This window comes from Peromyscus eremicus, chromosome 2, assembly GCF_949786415.1.
Source record: "Peromyscus eremicus chromosome 2, PerEre_H2_v1, whole genome shotgun sequence".
In the NCBI taxonomy this organism is placed as follows: domain Eukaryota; kingdom Metazoa; phylum Chordata; class Mammalia; order Rodentia; family Cricetidae; genus Peromyscus; species Peromyscus eremicus.
In genome coordinates this window covers 109,109,313-109,126,230 of record NC_081417.1, presented here as the reverse complement: position 1 = coordinate 109,126,230, position 16,918 = coordinate 109,109,313, and the positions used below count along the sequence as shown (strand labels likewise).

The 16,918-nt window shown below is 40.5% G+C and overlaps 1 pseudogene; it reads right to left on the bottom strand.

Moving 5' to 3' along the window:
• LOC131904824 (ATP synthase F(0) complex subunit B1, mitochondrial-like) overlaps window positions 1-15,689 on the bottom strand; it is a 30,359-nt pseudogene extending 14,670 nt beyond the window's left edge.
• Between the last annotated feature and the right edge of the window lie 1,229 nt (window positions 15,690-16,918).

The window sequence follows — 16,918 nt, the reverse complement described above, 5'->3', positions numbered from 1 at the left end:
TTTGGTCTTACCTGACGACTAGACTTGAAAAAAGATCCACTTTCGTGTTCACTTACGTGATTTTTGACAGGACTCAGTTCCTTGTGGGTTGTTACACTGTTCACCATATTACCCTAAACTTTAGAGGCCAGAGATTTACACCTCTAGATCCTTAAGTTGGAAGCTTGTGCTGGGATTTAAATGGCAGTGACGCTGTCACTTGCAAGCTAATGTACTGCTTTGCAATGGTGAGTAGCAGGCAATGTCTGCCTCCACTCGAGCGTCTGAGCAGGCCTCAGTATTGGGGACTCGCTCTAATAGCAACTGCTGCTGTAGCTCTTGGGCCTAGGATGTTGGTATCCTTTTCCCTTTACCTCTTCCAGTAAGGAAGGCCTGCAGTTTCTGGCCTCTGCTGTCTGTCAGTTGTGCTCCCAGTCACTCTCTTGAACCTGTCAGCCTACCCTTTCTTGCTGTTGCTTCCATCTACTTCTGCTGTCTCTTTACCTCAGCCTGCTCTACTATTGATGGTAAAAATCAAGCAAGAAAAGAGCACTGCAAGGTTTTTAATGGCCCTAATACCGCAGTATCAGGAATCAGCACAAAGTGTCTCCTGATGAAACGTGAGCCAGATAGCCTGCTTATCTATCCAGAAGAGAGGTGTGGCATGGGTATTTCATCATTTGCATGAAAGACTATGTTTAGATCAAGTGCAGTCAGTCTCTACTTGTCTGCCAAGAAAAAGGCTCTCCCTGTGGCCTGTATGAAACAGCTTCAGGAGCTTAAGGCTTGTGATGGCAAAAATTCTGGTGCAGGTTATTTGAAACAGTCATGGCTTGAAGAGTGTCTTCTGGGGTTGGAATTGTGCTTTGTCAGCAAGAGATATTGTTGACATGGAGAGTACAAAGCAGCCTGTGCCACTAGGATGGTCCAGCTGGCTGTCAAGGAGGGGCTGCTTGTCTCCCCTCCCTCCACTCTAGGCACCAAGGAGTCTAATAGTGGTCAATTCATGAGTCAGAGTGCCCAGCACAAACAGCCAGCTTATTAAAAGCAACATCAACAAAATAAACAAAAAATCAGAAAGTATTTACAACAAATAACTGTCATTTAACATGGACAGTGCTTTAATAACATTAACAGAGCTCTACTCTTAGCCAAGCACCATGGGGATTGGGTCTTTGGGAGCCATCTCAGAAGCTATAACACTGACCTTTCTAAGTAGCGAAGAGAATAATGTGTGTAACATTGGTTTAGGGTACATATCAGAGTTAGTTTTCAATGAATTTCTTTTGTTTATTTTGACCTGATTTAGAGGATGTCTCTCCAATCTTAGTAAGTTTGAGCCAAACATACTCTTCAGGAGATCTTGAGCCTTCATTTACCCTGGTTTCTCTGTGGGGTCTGTGTTGTTTTGACCAATTATTTCTGGGTATGAGAAATGGCCTGCGGTGTGGTTGATATACCCAGTGACACTCCATTAGAGAAAACTGATTTTCCCTCTCCCAACATCTGTCAGTTTGCAAATAGCTTCTTGGATAGGGTTGGGACTTTGTACCCACTTCCTCTTCTTCATGCTGGGATTTTGATGATTTGAGTCTGTATAGGTCTCATGTATTCTGTAACAGTCTCTGGGCATTAATATATGTATCAGTCCTGTTGTGTTTGGAAGACACTGTTTCCTTGGAGTCATTCACTACCTCTGAGAGATCTTACAATCCTTCTTCCTCCTCTTCTGCATACATCCCTGAGCCTTGAGGGGAGGGTTTTGATGAAGACATCCCATTTAGGGCTGAGTGCTCCAAACTTTCCCACGCTTTGTACGTTGTCCACTTGTGGATCTCCTTGTTAATACACATCTGTACATCTGTTTCAAGAAGAAGCTCTTTTGGTGGGGAGTGAATGATGCACTGATCATCTAAAATTGATTATCTCCACTGTGGTGCATCACGTAGGGAGTCTTGGGAAAGAAAAAGCTACCTTATTTATTTGATATAATACATTGCATATTATATTGATTTATCTATACTTTGTTTTCGTGCAAGAGAATGTTTACCCTTGTAAAAGTGTAAGTGGCCTGTCACCTTGTAGCTGCTTGGAGACCACTATTTAACAGTGTGTTTTGACTTAAGTCATCTGTTTTTCCTCTTAAATATTATCTCAAAAAAGAGGTAATTATGCTATCATAAAAATTTAAAAATCCCTTTTGGGACTTCTTCATTGGTGATGAAATACTATGCTATCATCTTGTTTTTTAGTATTAAAGAAATAAGATTAGAAATACTTGGAATGACAGCAACTTTTGGCCCTTATTAAAAAGCAAAAAGTGGAAATGGATGTACAGTTCTGTTTTATGGTTTAAAATGTTTATGTGTTATATTTAGATGTTAGAAATACAAAGGCAGGTGCTAGTAAACTCTACCTTAAAGTATAAAAGTACAGCAAGTTCATTTAAAGTTATTTTTTTTTTAAATCACTGGACAGGTTGCTATATTCCCATAAGAAATCCCTAATTGCATTAAAGTAATTGAAAAGTATTCAGAAACAGTTTTCTACTCATGAAAAACACTTTCTTATTTTGATTCTAATGTGCTATTTATTTCTTCATGTACCTTAGGCTAGCCTGGAATATGCTATGTAGCTAAGGCTGGCTTCAGACTCACGAGCCTCCTGCCGAAGCCTCCCAGGTGTTGGTATTAGAACATGAGCACTTCTCTGTTCTTGGAAACACAGAAGTGTTGAGTCCTTGTCTGTAACAGGTGGTATTTCCTTCTACCTATGAACAGATTCTATAACTGATCAATAATTCAGCAGTTGTTTTGGCTCTAAATGAAAGAGATAACATTCCTAAGAATTTATTATGTATGTTTCTTGCCACTGAGTGAGCAAGACAAATACATACTCATCAATGCTGACTGGATGGTAATTTCTGAAACATGAAGCCACAGCTCCTCATAAATAACAGAGTAACAGAATCACCGAGAAGTTGGCAGAGATCAATCTCTAGATGGATGAGTTAGTCTGTAAGCAAATAGCTGCTTAGCTTCTAACTTTTAAGGATGCCCTTGTTTCTAACCTAGATGCTCGGATATCAGTAGAGACAGTAGAATTTCTATGACAAAAGCTAATAGGTCAGCAGCTGAGCATTTTATGTGAGGACACATTGTATTTTAAGTGGAAAGCATGGAGGAGCATCCTGCCCTGTCAGATCTAGAAAAGCACCTTTCCATGCCATCACGGAAATTAGCTATGACTGTTCAGTGAGTTGAATTTAACAATGGTGTCTTGGGAAGAGAAGTTGATACAGGTTTTGTTGATGACCCTCAAACACCACCATTAAAACATTTGGCAGCCTTGTTATTTTATTTCAGCCATGTATATAAGGCTATATTATGTGACATGTACTATGTGTATGTTAGTTTAATTTGTATAAAAGCATACATACATAAAAGTATACATACATATATTTATGTTGTTTGACACTATTACTGGGAAGATGTGAATGAACATCTACTCACCAAGATAGGGAACTGACAACAAACCAAAGTAACGATACCACTAAAATCCAACCTGATGAAGCAATGATTTTTACTGGGGTTACTTACAGGAATATAGGTGAGGGGTTACTTAAAGAAGTAGAAATGACTCAGTGACAGTTGCATCATCAAGAGCCAACCCCAGCGTGGTTGACATCTCACAAAGATAGAAACCTGGAGCACACTGCACAACTTATGGGCAGGTTGATGGGTTGGGGAGTGTTTCTTCCAGGTAGCTCAGTTGGTCTGAGCCTCTTCTAGGCAACTTTTGTCTAGGAGTGTCTCTGAGCAGTCTTTACTATTTATATTTGCCTGTGGAATAAGGGGCTAGTGCATTTTGTCAGTTTCAGGGACTTCCTGAATCTTCAGAGTTGTTTGCTTCCTACAACTTAACAAGCTCCCTGGCAGGAGGGAGTTTCACCCCTCCTTATTTTATTTCTTTCTATTTTTATTTTTATTTTTATTTTTATTTTTGTTTTGTTTTTCGAGACAGGGTTTCTCTGTGTAGCTTTGCGCCTTTCCTGGATCTCACACTGTAGACCAGGCTGGCCTCGAACTCACAAAGATCCGCCTGGCTCTGCCTCCCGAGTGCTGGGATTAAAGGCGTGCGCCACCAACGCCCGGCTTCTATTTTTATTTTATGTGTATGGTGTTTTGCTTGCATGTATATCGGTATACTACATTTGTACCTGGTGCCTGTGGAGGCCCGAAGAGGACATTGGGTACCCTGTAACTGTGTTACGGATGGTTGTGAGCCAGCATGTATGTTGTGGGAATATAACCTGGATCCTCTTCTTAGAACAGTTTTAATGGGCTTTACTTTTAACATGGAATGTTCATAACATGTTAGCAGTCCTTCCTACCCTTTCCACATATTTTTAGTAAATGCTCCACAGGGACTAAAAACTCATAGTGTTGCCTAAACTTCCTGTTTCCTTCTCTGGAAACTGCCAGTATTTCCAATTCTATGAGTAAACAAGGAGATGATCCAAAAGTGAGTAAATGTGATTGAACTTTCAAATGAAACACAAACCCAAATGATTTTCTATCTCGGAAGACAAGGAAAGAGGTGTCAGGAGTGTGTGTGTGTGTGTGTGTGTGTGTGTGTGTGTGTGTATGTGTGTGTGTGTGTGTCTATGTGTGTGTTGAACACATAAGAGTATGTGGATGTATGTATACACATGTGGAGGCCTGAGAAGAATATTTGTGTGTCTTCTATTGCTTTCTGCCTTATTACTTTGAGATGGGGTCTCTCATTGAACCAGAAGCTTGCTATTTTTGCTACACTGACTAGCCAGTGAATTCCTGGGATTAGCTTGTCTGAGCTCCACAATGCTGGGGTTACAGGCATGTGCAGCCATGTCCATCTTTTTACATGGGCACTGGGGATTCAAAATGAGACCCGCATGCTTTCACAGAAGGAGCCCTTCCCTACTGAGCTATCTCCCCAGTCTCCCTGTGTCACATTTTTAATAGTCTTCATACAGCAGTTTCCTCATTGTGGTGCCTTTTGTAGATACGTTTGTGTGTATGGAAAACTTTTTTACATTTGTATAATTTTTATAGTTGTTTACACCTATAAGTTTTATTGGGTATATCATTTCATAGGGGCAAAACCTGCTGTGGGAAATATTAGATAACTGGGGATAGATAACCTCAACAGAACTGTAAAGAGAGTTGAGTATCTTTATGTTAATGTACTGCTCCTTCTTAAGCACCATTCCTCCTGAAAGAATCTATACTGTCAGTAAGAAGGTAGGCACATCCACTTTTGTTATTTGTACATTTCTTGTGTTTGCTAATGGAAATGCCATTCACACTATTGTAGATAAATAGGGCTATGTGCACAGTTGATGCCTCCTGAAGTAGAAGTATCTAGAAAAAAAGAAGAAAGTTTGACTCTAAAAAGGAACTAGATATTGGAATGTGATCTTTTATGCAGTAAGTTGAGTGTGCAAGGATAAGAAATATGAGCTCTTCTTTTCTGGGGGTGGGTGGGTCGGGGAGACAAGGTCTTATGTAGCTCAGACTATCTTTGGAGTTGTTTTGTAGCAGAAGATGACCTTGAACTTCTGATCCTCTTGACTTCCAGATGCTGGGATTGCAGATATTCACCATCATGCCTGATTTAGGTACTTCTGAACGTTGAACCCAGGCTTTATGCATGCAAGGAAAACACTTTACCAAACTAAGCCACATCTCAGCCTCCTGACTGTTGTGTGCACAACTGCATGCATTGAGCACTGTGCAGAGGCAACTATATGAAATAGAATACTTCCAGTGTTCCAGGTCCATGTTGTGTAATCACATGATAAAAGACCTTATTTCAAACACCTGATTCCTAATTCCAAATATCCCTAACCAAAGACCCTGACTGAATGTATAACAATATGAAACAGAAGTCTTAATATATTTTTTGCTTGTATACATCAAACTGTATTATAATAAGCATAGTAGTTGCCAGACCTAAAAAAGAACATCAAAGAACCAATGTCCAGATGGTTTCTCTTAGCAATCCAAGGAGAGGTCACAATTTTTTGTTTATTTTGAACCAAGAATTCTTTAGTCTAGAAACTAGGCAACTAACAGTTTGCTTCAGATGCATTTTAACTATCAAGTACTATAGACTAGCATTATTATTTTGTGTGTATGTGAGAGGAGACAGAAATATTCAGTCTGGAGTCTTTAACTGGAAAAGACTGGGGATCTAGAATAGAATAATCTAGATTCAGAAAATGTTAGGGAACAAAACTGTAGAAGCGTCTTCTTCCCCTCTCCATGTGTGTCTGACCTCTCCACATGGTTTTAATTTGCATCTTCCTGCTGATTCATGCTACTTTTCATGTGATCATTGCTCAATGTGAATATATATTTTTGATTCTGAGCATTTTTGCCATTTTTAAATGGGGTGTTTGTCTTTCTGTTGTGTTGTTACAGTTCTTGCCACAGTCTAGATGCCGGTCCTTTGTCAGACATGCTTCACCAGTATTTCCTCAGAAGCTTGCCATCTCTCCAGTCACTCTTCTTTTTCTTCATGGTGTCATTTGATGAGCTGGAGTTTTAAATTTTACTGGTTTCTGTGACTTAGGCACACATTCTCCTCTGCTAAAATCCTTATAGCTTTAATGTTTAGGCATAGCTCATTTATTTCCTATTTCTGTCTTGATGATTTTCATAGTAGATCCTCTAAAGAAATGTGAAATAATAGCCAGTTAAAATTACTTTTATTTAGGAACAAGTAAGTTTAACAAGATCACGAGACTCCTATTAAATATCTCTCTTGAGAAAATGTATGCAGGTTTGGAATTACTGAAAAGACCAGACCATCTTTCATAGTTACGTTCTGCCTTCCAGCATGTACTTTAAGAATATTAAAGGTTCTTCTGATGAAAGGGCGACCTTGATTTGCTTTAAACATATTGGTTCAGGTATGAGTATGGACTGTGCATTTCTGGGTAACGGCCAGCACTAGCAGAAGGAGTCTCCTTCCACGGGAACCTGTCAGGAAAATAGGCAGGTTACCTTTTTCCTCGTGGCCCCAGTGGTCTTCATACTTGTTTTCTCTACACTTCTAAATCTGAAATAGTATGACTGCTCTATGTCCTGTTTCATTCAAGTATGGGAAGGGGAGGAGTCACAGCTGAGAACCCCTTCTACCACCCTGCCTTCCTCGTATGACAGGCCGCACCCTCAAATTGTGAACCAAAATAAACCCTCCACTGAGTTGCTTTTCAGCTTTTTTGTTGGTTAGTGGAATTCTGAGAATTCATCCCAGCCCAACACTGAAGTGTACTTTTTGCCCTTATGTAGCTTTTTGTCACAGCAAAGAGAGGTAATTAATGTGGGAGATGTGGCTCCCATCTACTACCTGAGTAGAGACACTGATGAGTGAGCAAGCCATTGGATATTCTCTTCAGCAGAGGGTAGTGGCTCGTTTAAACTCTCACATAACATTTGTTCTGAAAATAGATTTCCTGAAGCTTAAGTAACTGTGGATTAACTTTTGGCAAGACTGAAACAGTGGAAGCTAAGCAGAGCATAGAACCTCAGAGTGTTGGGAAGTCACACATTGTCACGGTTCTGCCTCAGTTCTCTGCATAGTGCTTCCTTTGAAATTTGCAGTAACGTTCTACGTTTTTCACCATTTAATGCCTGGAAATGCTGACACTGTTTGGCCATTTCTTCCTGTTGTCCAGGCAGTACACCCAAGTAAGGTAAGAATATATTTGTCAAATCGAAGAACATCCCTCTAGGAGATTAGACTGCTGTATTCAAAATGTTCTCCTAACTCAGATAAACATAGACTGTTCCTGGTTGTGTGTTTTATACCATTTCCACTGGTGATGGTATCCCATATTGTGATGTCTTCCCAGAAGATTTTCTTTCCCTGACTTAAAAAAGTTTCTAATACAAAGGTTATATTATCAACCAATGCTAGTGTGAAAGAACCAAATAGGATTTTGAAGATTACCCTTCTTTAACAATGCCTTAAATTTTTATCTCCTTATCCATTCCACATTGCTTTCTTTCTCAAGACATTATGGTTTATTGTGTCTCCAGCAGGTACCTTGCATGTGATTTACACAGTGAATGGCCCTGCTTTCAGAGCAAGTTAATGATATAATATCCCCATTTATATTCAGAGCAGTCAACACTCTCTAGCTCTCAGAATAATAAAAGCACCTGCATTTAATATACATGGAAGAATGGGAAGGCAAATAGCAGATAAGGCACAATCAGGTAAGTGTAATCAGATAAAATATCACAATATTATAGTAGATCAGCATCTCGTAATGACTTGAATTTTGAAAGACTGACAAACAGCATGGCCTAAAGCAGCCAGGCATACTCCTTCCTAGCAACTCTTTCCAGAGCTGATTGCTCCTCTCATGTGTTTTCTGGCAGATTAAGCAGGTAGTTTCTTATTTTAACTCTTCTAGAACTACAATGTCACACAGAAAAACACCAGCAGTGTTCCTTTTGAGACCGTATCAGAAACAAAAATAAGTGACATACCCTGAAAGGAAAACGTTCCATTCCCAGCAGTTATCTCAAATTGATCCAAATCAATTTTATTAAAAAGCAAATAAATACTGCAGTCCGAGGCAGAGCTTCCATTTCTACATCAGTCTTTGCCTGCATGAAATTGACATTTTCTTCTTCTTCTTTTTTTAAACAGCAGAAAATGGTTAGGTGACCAGAACCTGTTCTTCAAGGGCATCTTCACATTTGACCATAGCTATCTGGTAAACCTAGCTGTACATCTTAGTACTCCATGATCCCTAATGGATCAGAACCCCATGGATTCCAGAAGAAAATATTGAATTTGCCAAAATCACCACTAAAAAGAGTTTATAGGGTAGGATGTAGCAGTTTTCTTTGGCTTTGAAGTTACTCTATGTTGGAGGCCTTTGATCTTTTCAAGTAACTCCTTTCACCTTTCCAGGTGTTACCAAGGCCTAGGAGTGTAGGCTGTGAAACATGGGAGAGCCCAGGTACAGAGGTGCTGCAGCAAGTGTATGTCCAGTTGAGAGTTTGCCCCAATGTTGGTGCCCTCAACCGCCACAAGACCTGGCTGCCTCCAGATCTGGAAGCACATTTGTTCTTAATCTACTGCAGTTAAAAACTATCATATGCAGAAACTGAACTGACATATCCATCTTCTGATAAGGACTCTGTTCACTTTCTTGTTCCTATCTGAAGGGTGGTAATCCTGAGTATTGGGAAAACGGTTAAATGAAACTTCCGTAAATACGAATGTGGATGAGATGAAATAACTATTTATTGCACTTAGATCTGAGGCAGGCAAATGGAGGGAAAACTTAGCCACCTGGGACTCTGCTTGGCTTGAGCTGCACAAACATCCCTTTTCTGACAAGGCAAGTAGCAACCTGGCCGATGGTTGGAGATGCCATACGTATAGGGGTTTACAGCCTCCACTAAGACCTCTCTGTTTACAAAGGACTCAGTGAGGCCCAGAAAGAGGGTCACTCCAATCCTGACTGTGCATAATTGACACCCAAGAGGTCTGCATGTTCTCAAAGGAAACCACAGCTCTGCTTTTGGCCCTCTCTTCACTAACCCAAAGGCAAGAGTATCATCAACTACATCTCTAGTAGAGATTTCCCTGTCTTACTGAAATCTGCCTGTCTGGATCCTCATGTCCTTAGGCCTTGATTTATATAACATTGTTTGTTCTGTTGCTTACTTCAGAAGAAACTTCACAAAACCATTAACCACTTAGGAACATGGAGTTTGGGATAACGTAAATCTGTGCTCTTCGACCAGAGTCACTCATGATTATCTCTAGAATAACTATGTAGTCTTGCCTTTTAGAGTCCTTCCACAGTGAGTTCTCCGGTAAAGGAAACACTAAAGAAATAAAATTAAAAAGAGGTGATTTTATCTATTGGAAAATATACATCCACTCCCACCCACCCACACCCACACACCCACAACCACAACCACACCCATACCCACTCCCCCTCACACACACACTGGTAATTTCTATCTGGACCCAGTGTTTCCAGGCTGTTTGAACATTGTTCAAAGACTAAAGAAACACACACAAGCATCAAGGAATTTTCTCCAGAAGCAGAGTGAAGGTAAAGGTTATATATATGCTGCAAAGAAGCAGTGGACTCCAAGCTATAGTGCTCAAGAGAACCTGATGACTGCTTGGGACTCCCTTTTGTGGGTCCAGGAGGAGGAGTCAGTTGCTAGGGGTAGGATATAAATGGCTTTTTGGTTTTAATTGGTATCTTTTTCACATCAGACATATCCTGAAACTTATCCAGGAACTACAGGCAATGGGCTGGTCCAGCCAAGACTGGATTTAGGTATATGCACAGTAAGGCAAATTGTGTCCTCTTAGTGAACTTGTATCATCTTATGCTTGTGCATGATTGAGTATGCATATGATTAAAGTCACATACATCATGAGTGTGGTGGTTTGAAAGAAAATGGCCCCCAAAGGGAGCAGCATTATTAGGAGTTGTAGCTTTTTTGTAGGAAGTGTGTCACTATGGGGGCGGGCTTTGAGGTCTCTTTTGCTCAAGCTTCCCTCAGTGTGACTATCAGTCGACTTCCTGTTGCCTGAAAGATGTAGGACTCTCAGCTACCACCACATCTGCCTGCATGCTGCCATGCTCCCCACCATGATGATAATGGACTGAATGAAACTATAAGAGAACCACCACAATTAAATGTTTCTTTATAAGAATTGTCATGGTCATGGTGTCCTTTCACAGCAATGAAAACTCAACTAAGACAGTGGGGAAAGGACATGTGCAGTGAAGTAAGGCTTACATAACCCAAGCCTGTCAATCAAAAGCAGATCACTTACAGCCTGCCCCTAGCAACCAACTGCCCCCTCTCTTGGACTCACAAAGGAAATATCCAGGCAGTGACCAGGCACTCTTTTGTAGCAAGCCTGCTCAGATCCCACTCTCTCGCAGCATATTTGACCTATACTTAAACTTCGCTCCTGAATCAAGCCCCTGCTGCTTTACTTGCTTTGTCTGCTTCCTCAGCTCTTTGAACAAGACCTCAAGAACCTGGAAACTCCTGTTCATTCGGAGACCACCAGTAACAGAACTGCTCTGTTTCCTTTGAGAACAGTCTTTCTCAAGAATGTGTCTGTCTTCCCACCTGTCTGATTTGGATTGCCATGACAAAGTGTCTTAACTAATGGAAATGAATTTTCTGACAGTGGTAGAGGCTGAAGCCTGAGATCAGAGTGCAACATGGCCAGGCTCTGTGGAGGGTTCTGTTCCTGGCTTACAGTAAACAGGCATCTTACTGTGTACTTCAGCAAGCTTCTTCGTGTGTGCACAAAGAGAAAGTCCAATCTTTGGTTTGTTTCTTTGTACAGTTATAATGTCACTAGGAGGGGCTATTACCATGACTACATCTGTGCCTGTTACAATGCTCCAACTCCAGGTATGTTCGCAATAGGGGTTATGACTTCAATAAATGAATGGGGGCGTGCATCACAGTTTGGTCCTTCCACAGTGTTACCAAGTTGTATTATTTTGTCAAAGTTAGTAAGGTTAAGTCAGTACCACTGTCCTCAGAAAAAGGGAACCCTGAAGAGTATCAGTTCAGTTCATGATGGAACAAGTACCAGTTGTCTGTGAGTCTTGCCAGCCGTGAGTGTCCTTCATCCTCTCCCATACCCATCCTGGTGCCAACACCTACTCATCCCTGATGCACCCACTTTAGTCTTGTAGAGGGAGATCAGTCACAAGAGAGCGTGTTTACATCAATAATTAAAAGGAAAAATGGCAACTTTAGGGGGGATTATGGTGTCATCAGCCCCTTGTATGTTCTGTATTCTTTCTGCCCTCATAGTAACATGGACCAATTAGAATTTGGAATTAAATAAACACAGAGGGGTGAATTAATCTACCCAAGAAATTTTCCATTATATTCTGATTATAATTTCCATTATATTACCATGGGTGTAAAAGGACTGAGTTTCAGAAGGCTTTGAATAACTAGAATAGAAAGCATAGAGGAATTTGTGGAGAATCAGAGATTAATTATAACCCTGCTTTCTAAGCATTCTGGTTTGTATGTTTATTTCCATATAATCCATCATTGAATGCTTTGGGGAGATGGGTTGAGATTTGCATTTTACAATTGAAATAGTGAGTCACTTCAAGGTCAGAAGATGAAATCTAGATTATCAATTTAAACATGAATTGCACAATACTGCAAGTTGAAAAGGCCTCCCCCGCTTTTCATTTTACTTCTTGGATGCTTACAGGGAAGAATCAAAGAAGCCTGTTGTTACTATTTTAAGTTGTCATTGTCTGAGTCGAGGCTGTGACAAACAGTGCTAACCATGTTTAAAAACATGTATCACTGGTCTGATTTATGGTAGGCAGCTTAGACAAAATGTGGTGGAGACCATTTCAACTTCCTGATTGAAAACGTTTCTGTTTCTGCTTGAAGCCACATTAACAAGTATTTTGTAAACAATGATGCAGACAGTGTGGCCAGCATTATTTTCTGGTTATACTGGCATGTCTCACACTCAGGGCCATCCTCTTGCAGGCCTAGACTGCTACAGTAACTGGTTATCAAGCTACCTAAGGAGTGGCCTGATCATTAACCACCCCAGTTATGTTAATGTAATATGTCCCATTGTACAGCACACCTGTGCTACAGTTGGGTATGAAGCACGTGCCTTTATAACTGAAGACTTCGGCATATACATACTGTATTTGGATATGTGAACTCCTGACCCTTTTTGTTTGTTTTTGAGGCAAGGTCTCATGTGTTCAGGCTGGCCTCAGACTTGCTGTGTAGCTGAGGATGACCTCGAGCTCCTTCTCCTGCCTCCAGGACTGAGTGTGAGGATTAAGAGCATGCACCACCATGCCCAGTTTACATAGTGCCAGGGAGGGATCAAACTCAGGGCTTCATGCATGCGAGGCCAGCACTCAATCAGCTGAGCACATCCCCTCCCCTGAAGTCCTGACCTTTTAGAAATGACAAGAAAGAGAATAAAACGTCTGTGAAAACATGTAGGTGTGATAACTTCCTGGGAGATGCATGTAGTTCTTTCCTATTAACTATAGCTTTGGGTTGAAGATTTTTGGTGATAAAAAGATACTTTTTAATTTCATTTTCAATGATATTTGAATCTTATACCCTGAAGGAAAGGCTTGATTTTGTATACCCTTGAATGTGAAGGTGGCCCTTTTCACGTTTCAGAAATCAGAGATGATGCATTCTTCTTGTGTCAGTTTTTGCTGCTCATTTCTTGGAAGACATTGAACTTTTTTGAGACAGAGTTTCTCTGTGTAGTTTTGGTTCCTCTCCTGGATCTCACTCTGTAGACCAGGCTGGCCTCGAACTCACAGAGATCAACCTGGCTCTGCCTCCTGAGTGCTGGGATTAAAGGCATGCACCACCACCGCCCGGCGACATTGAACTTTTAACTTCAACTTTCTGGTGTTAAAGGCAGGAGCAGCCCCTGTGAGATAGTGTCTTGATTTCTGTTTTGAACATAGCTTAGATCTGTTTGGTCTCAGAATATCTGAATCAGAGTTTCTAATAGTCATTAATACCTGGAAATTGATAATTTCCAAAAGCCTTGGTCTGAGGCTTCTGGTGCTAAAAGGTCACTTGTGGAGGGCTATGCAGGGCAGCCCTTGAGTCATAGGTGTAGAATGCTGCTGTCATTGCTGGAAGGACTTGTGTCCTGAGTGGTTGGCTCTGAACCTTGCTAGCTTTACCTTGGGACAAAATATAAACAAGTGAATTAAAAATAAAAGGAAAATATTATTTTCATGCTATTTTTTTTGTTTGTTTTGAAAAAGGGTTTCTCTGTGTAGCCTTGAACTTCTTGGAACTTGCTCTGTAGACCAGGTTGGCTTCAAACTCAGAGATCCACCTGCCTGTGCCTCCTGAGTGCTAAGATTAAAGGCATGTACCACCACTACCCGGCAAAACCTTTTTTTTTTCTTTTTTAAAGATTTTATATATATGAATGTTTTGACTGTGCCCACAGAAGACAGAAGAAAGCAACAGATACCCTAAAAGTGGACTTACAGATGGTTGTGAGCCACCATGTGGATGCTGGGACTGGAAGACAGTTCCTCTGCTTTTAGCCACTGAGCCATCTCTCCAGACCCATTTTTTTCATCCTATTTTAAATAATCTCATTTAATAACTTCAAGTAGATTGCAGAAATTTTGTTATTGTATAGTATGACATAATTATCCAATTACATAAAGCATTAAAATATATGTATTGAATTCTTTTATACTATATATATATTTATGGTGTGTGTGTGTGTGTGTGTGTGTGTGTGTGTGTGTGTATTTATATAAATTGAACACATTCTCCCTTCCCTTTTTTCCTCCTTCTAAGGAACCAGAATGTTTCATTGGAGATGAAAAATGGCTAAATATAAAAAATGATCAGTGGAGAAAAACCATCTGAAAAAATAGTAACTTAGCTGACTAATGAGCGTTATGATTAACATATTCTACACATCTATCAATACCAAGGCTCTGTTCCTCTCCAGAGTGAATAATGACCAGGTACCAGGACCCTGTTAATATCTGAGTGGTCTAATAGACACAGGCAAGCATGCAGCAGAGCAGAATGTCAATCAGGGTCAGGGTCTCCTTCCTCTGCCTCTGCCTGTCGGTTGAGCAGCCATTTTCTTCAGGGTCTTCTCCGGCCTCAGCTCCTGTTGACCTTTCCTGTTCCCACTCTCACTTCTCAGGCCATCTGAGTTCTGTTCTCTTTGTTTCCAAGACACTCTGAACCAAGTGTATTCCCGGGGCTATATGGATTTGTAGATGTGCTTTACAAACTAAGGGTACTCACAGGTTCCTGGATGATAAGAGTCTGTACCATTGGTTTCTGTGTACCTGACACATAGTAGGCCCTGATAGAGCATTTGATGAGCAGATGTTCAATACATTCTCTTATGTTAGCGTACAGCAAAATAACATGATGTCATAGGGAGCTTTAGATATGAAAGATATTAAGTATTTGCATTTTATAGTGTGTGACAAGACACAGAAAGTTGCCTATGTTTCATAAATGTGGTACATTCATTGACTTGGTGATGGTAAAGAAATGGGATGGTCATGCTGGCAGAGTGCAGTGAAGTATGACAAGAGCGTGGGTCCCAGTATTCTAGGTGTAGCTTTGTCATAGTTCTGGGACTTTTTAGATCACCCCCCTCTTAATTTCATTAAATAGACAAGAAGAGGCAATCTTACACAAATTCCAGATCATTCAAGCTTTGAAACCCTTTTCCTGTTTTAATGATCTTTTAGAGATTGTCTGTAACCACAAAGAGTCCCATCCTGTTAGCCCCTCATAAAGCTCTTGGGCAGTCCTGTGCTCTGTTTCAGTTTGGGGTCCTCTGGGTACTTTTTCTTTGTTTTTTCCTTTCATTTTCTTCTCTCTCCCTCCAGTCCGGTATGATTTGCCTTGAGCTGCAGAGAAATTTGAGCAGAGTGTGGTATTGGTTGTTCCCAGTCTTCCCACAGGTGATCTCGTTCACCTCCCCCTGCTCATTGCTCACTGTGCCGCCACTCGGAATTCTTGGCCCCTCTCCTGCCACCTCTTACCTGCACCTGGCCTACAGGAACTTCTAGAGCCCTTTGCCCTATTTTCATTTGCTGTCAATGTAAAGTCTGAGGCCATTTTGCTGTGGGTATATGTCACACCTCCCCTACTTTCGTGGTATGCTTCCATCTTGAATATGATAATAACCCCGAGTGCTACTCTTTGACTGTGTGTTGTGTGTCTGTGTTGCTGCGGGTGTTTACTCTTCCCATGTCTAAGTCTTTGCACTGTTCCGAAAGCGTGGGTTGCATTAATTTTTCAGATGAGGAAGCATCCTCAGGTGGCTTAAATAACTGGTCCAGATTGTCCAAGATCAAACCTGACGCAGTTTCCAGTGTAGCAAGATAACTGTCAGCCTCTGCATGGAGTCCATTCTTCGTCATTGTCTTCATGTCACCTTTTGTTTCAGAAGCAAGGTTGTATCTCCATGTGACAACCATGTCACCGTCCTTACAATAACCCCTTCCCTGTTTTGTTATTATGTGTGTGTATGATTTGTTTATATCATACAAACTTAAACTCTCAGAATAATGTGCTTCCAGCCCTCATTCTAACATGGTGACTCCATGAGCATTTTTGTTGTTTCGGTCTTTCATATTGTCATTTTATTTGCTAAGTTTTTTTCATCAGGTTGGTTTATCATAATTACATAAAGTTTAATTTTTGTTGCTACTACAGAGCATTTAGAATATTTTCATTTTGTGCTGAGATAAATTATAATATTTATGTCCCCTTTGAAGATAGATGATAATGTTGGCTTTCAAAGAAATTTTTTTTTAATTTTCAAAGAACTCCCATGTACCTGTCCCTGTTCCAATAACAATGTGAACATATCATTTTAACTAATCTCCCTTTATTTCTTGACTTGAAAATATTAAAGAAAATTTCAAATATCTTACCATTAACCAATAAATACTTCAGGACCAACTTTTTAATGCATAAAGACCTTTCTCTAGGGTCATCCAATTCTCTGTAACTGCCATCTCAAATCCAAGTTTAAATTTACATGATAATAATGGATAATTTCTCTCATTTGGTTTGTGCAAATTAGGGTCCAAGTGTGATCCACACATTACATGCAGTTGGTTGTTATGTGATTAGCGTGTATCATTCTGAAGGGTAGATAATACACACTCAGTCTCCCTGTGTACAGGGCCTTTATCTTGCAAGTCTCTTGTCTCAGCCTCTGGGGTGCTGAGATTACAGGGTTACTAGCCCCATTTACAAACATGTCAATACCATCAGCTTGCTAGACAGAAAGTGATCCTGTGTAGTACTTTAGCATCTTCACACTCATTGTCTCCTCA